This window comes from Lissotriton helveticus, chromosome 1_1 (assembly GCF_964261635.1).
Source record: "Lissotriton helveticus chromosome 1_1, aLisHel1.1, whole genome shotgun sequence".
Classification (NCBI taxonomy): Eukaryota; Metazoa; Chordata; class Amphibia; order Caudata; family Salamandridae; genus Lissotriton; species Lissotriton helveticus.
The window spans coordinates 1,998,264,139-1,998,270,138 of record NC_136057.1 but is presented as its reverse complement, the minus strand read 5'-3'; positions in this window follow the sequence as shown (position 1 = coordinate 1,998,270,138).

The window sequence follows — 6,000 nt, the reverse complement described above, 5'->3', positions numbered from 1 at the left end:
TGTTTCATAATTTCATAACAATTATTTTATCAAAAAGGACATATAAATCAAGTAAGTAAAAAAGAATCCATACAGAAAGAAAATACAATCTCACATATCTCTCATACATACACTCTCATACATTGTACATTCATCCTTTATTCTGTGTCTGAGGGGTCACAAGTTGTTCTGTGATCTTTTACGCAAGGTCGACGCGTTTCGGTGGAATGAGACCACCTTCCTCAGGACCTTTAGCAGAACAGGTGCTCTTTCCAATAAATATAAATTCTGTATGGATATCTGTAATTATAAATAACATATCATGTATCTGAGGTGTTTGCTACACATGATTTCTCAAATAATACAAAATTCATATACTTTGACTGTTGTCCTGAATTCCTTGTGTGCTACTCCCAGGGCATTGCTCATTCCAATTTAAATAAACATTTAATGTCTTTTGTGATTACTCCATTTAGGGTGCAAATCAGCACTAGAACCTATGTCATGTCCCCATTGAGTGAGGCCAACATTTAGCATTCTAGGAAGAAGGGGAAGATAGACAGTAGAGAGGAGAATGCTGCTAATGAGTCTAGCAGGTTTAATGATTATCCAGATTAAGAAGTGGTTCAAAGAAGAGACTATACGGGTCTCACATGAATTTGACTCCTATATTAATTTGTTCCTATTGATGTATGTTATTCTAAACTTAGTGCAGCGACATTTTGTGCCTCAGAATAGAGTTAAATCTGATGTGTTCTTACCCTTGTAGAGTGCATTCAGATATTTCCTAATTTCGATTATCAATCTGATTTCGGATAGGCACTCCTGTAAATATAATAAATGTATATATCTCTGACCTTGTAACTGTCTAATTTTGAGGAACATTACAGTTTGTATATGGAGAGGTTGACTTACCCCCTATTGACAATCGATATGTTTCATTCAAAGTATAGTGAGCTTCAATTCTTCTTTTCACTGGGAATTTTTTTTTTAAATCGTTTTCTGAAAGGAGTATGGAAATAACTTAGCCCCATATTGTTCATATCTCATTATTTGTAGAAAAAGATCTAGTAGATGAGAAACTGACCTGGGATATAGAGGCAGCAATTAATACGTTATCCAATAGTGAGCCTAGAGTCATTTCTTTGTCCCGACCATTTCATAGACAATTTCGATACAAGTTGGTTTCTGAAAAGGATATGGATTGAGCTTAGTCCCATTATGTCTATGTTATTTTTGCCAACAATGTTGGTAGATAAAAAAACTAACCTTATGTATAACGTTAACAATTCAAATGTTTGTCCATCAAGTAAGGGTTTATCGTTTGTCCCTTTTGCCTCCATTGATAAATTTAAACTTCATACAGATCTCCACACTTTCTTCAGAAAAGTAAGACTGAAGAAATATTTTGAGGGTAGGAATATGGGAGATGAGACCGATAATCTCTCTAACTGCAAACCACCATCCATCTTTACTCCAACTTTGGACATGGTTGGTCCTGAAGTACAAATTTTTGAACGTCAGGTGCTTTCCGATGTAAATAAGCTATTATTGAAACAACAAAGACCTAACTTTAATCTAACCAAACAAGAGAATATGGCCTTAAAAGATCTTGAGAAAAACTCCCAGTTAGTAATTAAACCTTGTGACAAAGGGGGGGGGGGGGGCATTTCGGTTTTTGATAAATCTGATTATGATAACAAAATGAAAACTATGCTATCCAATACAGATCACTATAGACCAGCAAATATCAGAGAAATGCAAAGACTCAATATGACCATTAAAGAAATGACACATGTTGCATTAGAGAATGGATATATATGTGAAAAATAATTTCAATTTTTGAATAAATCATGCCCAGTAACACCCGCCATGTATGGTCTCCCCAAAACCCATAGAATGAAAGCAATCCACCCATGCGCCCTATTATATCAACTATAGGCTCCAACACAGAAGCTTTATCCAAATATGTGGATACTTTCTTATGCCCCCTCACACAAAAATACGAATCGTTCGTACGAGACGCAGGAGACATGATTAAGAAAATTGAAGGCATGGCATTTAATCCTACGACTGACATTCTGGTAACGCTTGACATTGAGGAGTTGTACACCAACATACCTCAATGTCAAGCGTTACAGGCAGTGAATGCCTTGTTACAAAGATACCCGAACGACAGACCGGACGTATTTATCATCCAATGCTTGGAGGTAGTCCTCCTGAATAACTTCTTGGAATTTGAAGGATCCCTCTACAAACAAATTAAAGACACCAGCATTGGGGCTTCTTGCGCCCCCAGTGTGGCTAACACATACATGGGAGAGTGGGAGAGAAAGAACATCTATAACATCGATGCCCCCTTCTTTGAAAACGTTTCTGTATGGCGACGTTTCATAGACGATATCTTCTTCATTTGGCACGGGGATACGACTCAACTTGAAGAATATATCCTATGGCTCAATGCGAGCGACAAAAATTTTAAATTTACATCTAATTACAGTCGCAATAAAGTTGAATACTTGGACATTACAATTGAAGGTAAGGAGGAAACATTACAAGTAAGCCTCTTTCGCAAACCTACTGCCAAAAATACGATCCTTCAGTTTGGAAGTTTCCATCCCCACTGTCAGAAGGACTCAATTCCGTTCGGTGAATTTCTGCAGATTCGCCGCAATTGCACCGCTCTCACTGATTATGTTACCCACAGTGCATCCTTGAGAGATCGGTTAATTGAAAGGGGATATCCTCATCGCCTGGTTCGACAAGCTTTTAAAAGAGCCAAATATTACGATAGAGACGCTTTGCTCAATCGTAATAGACAGAAACCCCAAGATAAGCTAACCTGTGTGATAAATCACTCCACATTAAATTACAAAATAAAAAATGTGATTAACAAGAATTGGAGAATTCTTGAAGTGGAGAATGAGACTACCTTGGATAAACCCTTGGTGGCTTACAGACGCAATAGGAATCTCAGAGACCGATTGGTCCACACACGCAATAAACCACGTCAAAGTGAGATCCAGACAACACTGACCGGGTTGGATACTATGCGAGGGAACCATAGATGTGGTAATTGTCACGCCTGTGATTCGGCTATAGTAAGTGATAACATACAGCACAACAGTATAAATATAACTCTAAAATCATTCACAAACTGCAGAAGCAAAAATGTCATTTATTATATTGTTTGCCCATGTGGTCTCGCCTACATAGGTGAAACAGGGCGTGAATTTAGACTCGGGTTCAGTGAACATAAATCAGCGGTAAGGACTAATAAAATGACAGCACCCTTAACCCAACATTGCATTGATCAGAATCACAAGGAATGTGAACTCAAGTGGTGTATTCTGGAAAAAGTACAACACAAAAATGGTGAATTAATGGAAAGAACAAGGAAAAAGCGTGAATTCTACTGGATTTTCAAGTTGGACAGTGTAAGATTGGGTTTGAACGAGAATATTTCCTGGTATGTGACAGAATGATCAATTGACTTGTGGGTTACGTTCCAGCAATAATTCTCTGAATTCTCTGAACCTTAAACATAATCCCATCACCACTGAAAAGTTTTGTTGCTTATCACCATTGCCAAGTTTTGGTGCCCTCCCTAATTTGTACTGCCACGGCTTTACCAAACGTTGAGCATGGTTATTGCCAGAAATAGACATCTATGATAAACAATCTTGCTGGAATCAATTCACATGATTTTCGGCCTCTTATTTGTGAAGATCGATCTGACTAAAAACTTAATTCCTCAGATAGGAGATGGTTCCATTTGTATATGTCTGCCCTTTATGACTTATTTCAATATGTTAATATTTTTTAAAAAAAGTAAGTGAAACAGAAATCGCTTACCATTCAAAGAGTTGCGGTATCACCACACTAACACCAGGTAATATGAATATATATCTGGCATATGAAGTTTATTTACACGATCGACACAACACAAATGCGGTGTGATAGATACAGATGATTAATACCAACTAAATAAATGACACAACGATATTGGTTACTAAGAAAAAAAAATTCTTTTGCAAACCTTATACCATTTATAAATGGCATCCGTTTTGCACTCAGTATGTCGAAAATCAGACATCCTATATGAATCTTGCATATATTTAGGAATGGCGCCCGACTAATATGTAATGAGTTAGACATATATTTTCAACTAAAGAAGTGATTACTAGAATAGTTATCTGTGGCAAAGAACCGAACGGATTATTCACTCACTGACCTTTTGCCAACTTAGACATGGCGCCCGAGTTATATGCGATCTGTCGAGTATCTAACATAATTTACTCCACCAGTTACAAATGGCGCCCGTTTAGCACGCCACAATCGGACATTGGAAACAGACATTTGGCGCGAACCTCACTACTTAAATACAGGCATACTCGCTGGTTCCTTAGAGCGTGCGGGACTACGGACCGGGGTTATTGGACGGCAGCGTTTTTGAAGAGGAAAGGCAAGCGCATACTCGTTAGGAAACCTTAATGGGAATACAATAATGACTACCGTCTGTTGCAATATATGCTAAATGCTTAGAGAATAACGGGACAAACGGGGAAGAATAGGCTTTGAGTCATGTAGTCTTCCGCACTCGATAGTGCGGTTAAATCTAGAAAACGGAACTTAAAATAAATCACTAAACAGTGACCGGCCACGACAATTGTAGATATAGCTTAAAAATGCTGTGTGTACAGTAGATGCACTAACGGTATCGGTCGAGCTCGGCAAAAAGGCGAGAGTATATTGAGTTTTATATCTAGATTTTGCCCGTAGACTCGTCTAATATTGGAGTACAATTATTTTAATTGTTTTGGCAAACTCGTACATTAATTGCATGTACGATAGTTAATATATTCTCTTTCGACAGGAAAACAATACAGAAATGCCGTTAAACAACTGTCGAGGCAGATGAGTGATCTGAAGTGCGTTGATGGACAAACATTTGAATTGTTAACGTTATACATAAGGTTAGTTTTTTTTATCTACCAACATTGTTGGCAAAAATAACATATAGACATAATGGGACTAAGCTCAATCCATATCCTTTTCAGAAACCAACTTGTATCGAAATTGTCTATGAAATGGTCGGGACAAAGAAATGACTCTAGGCTCACTATTGGATAACGTATTAATTGCTGCCTCTATATCCCAGGTCAGTTTCCCATCTACTAGATCTTTTTCTACAAATAATGAGATATGAACAATATGGGGCTAAGTTATTTCCATACTCCTTTCAGAAAACGATTTAAAAAAAAATTCCCAGTGAAAAGAAGAATTGAAGCTCACTATACTTTGAATGAAACATATCGATTGTCAATAGGTGGTAAGTCAACCTCTCCATATACAAACTGTAATGTTCCTCAAAATTAGACAGTTACAAGGTCAGAGATATATACATTTATTATATTTACAGGAGTGCCTATCCGAAATCAGATTGATAATCGAAATTAGGAAATATCTGAACGCACTCTACAAGTGTAAGAACACATCAGATTTAACTCTATTCTGAGGCACAAAATGTTGCTGCACTAAGTTTAGAATAACATACATCAATAGGAACAAATGAATATAGGAGTCAAATTCATGTGAGACCCGTATAGGCTCCTCTTTGAACCACTTCTTAATCTGGATAATCATTAAACCTGCTAGACTCTTTATCAGCATTCTCCTCTCTACTGTCTATCTTCCCCTTCTTCCTAAAATGCTAAATGTTGGCCTCACTCAATGGGGACATGACATAGGTTCTAGTGCTGATTTGCACCCTAAATGGAGTAATCACAAAAGACATTAAATGTTTATTTAAATTGGAATGAGCAATGCCCTGGGAGTAGCACACAAGGAATTCAGGACAACAGTCAAAGTGTATTAATTTTGTATTATTTGAGAAATCATGTGTAGCAAACACCTCAGATACATGATATGTTATTTATAATTACAGATATCCATACAGAATTGATATTTATTGGAAAGAGCATCTGTTCTGCTAAAGATCCTGAGGAAGGTGGTCTCATT